This window comes from Bison bison, unplaced genomic scaffold, assembly GCF_000754665.1.
Source record: "Bison bison bison isolate TAMUID 2011002044 unplaced genomic scaffold, Bison_UMD1.0 scf7180017864508, whole genome shotgun sequence".
Taxonomy (NCBI): Eukaryota; Metazoa; Chordata; class Mammalia; order Artiodactyla; family Bovidae; genus Bison; species Bison bison.
Window position 1 is genome coordinate 5368079 of NW_011495064.1, and position 539 is coordinate 5368617.

Sequence of the window (539 nt, forward strand, 5' to 3'; positions counted from 1 at the left end):
AATGCTCAAAATTCTCCAAGTCAGGCTTCAGCAATACGTGAAACATGAACTTCCAGATGTTCAGGCTGGTTTTAGAAAAGGCAGAGGACCAGAGATCAAATTGTCAACATCTGCTGGATCATCGAAAAAGCAAGAGAGTTCCAAAAAAAGCATCTACTTCTGCATTATTGACTATGCCAAAGCCTTTGACTGTGTGAATCACAATAAACTGTGGAAAATTCTGAAAGAGATGAGAATACCAGACCACTTGATCTGCCTCTTGAGAAACCTGTATGCAGGTCAGGAAGCAACAGTTAGAACTGGACATGGAACAACAGACTGGTTCCAAATAGGAAAAGGAGTATGTCAAGGCTGTATATTGTCACCCTGCTTATTGAACTTATATGCAGAGTACATCATGACAAACTTTGGGCTGGAAGAAGCACAAGCTGGATTCAAGATTGCTGGGACAAATATCAATAATCTCAGATATGCAGATGATACCACCCTTATGGCAGAAAGTGAAGAGGAACTAAAAAACCTCTTGATGAAAGTGAAAG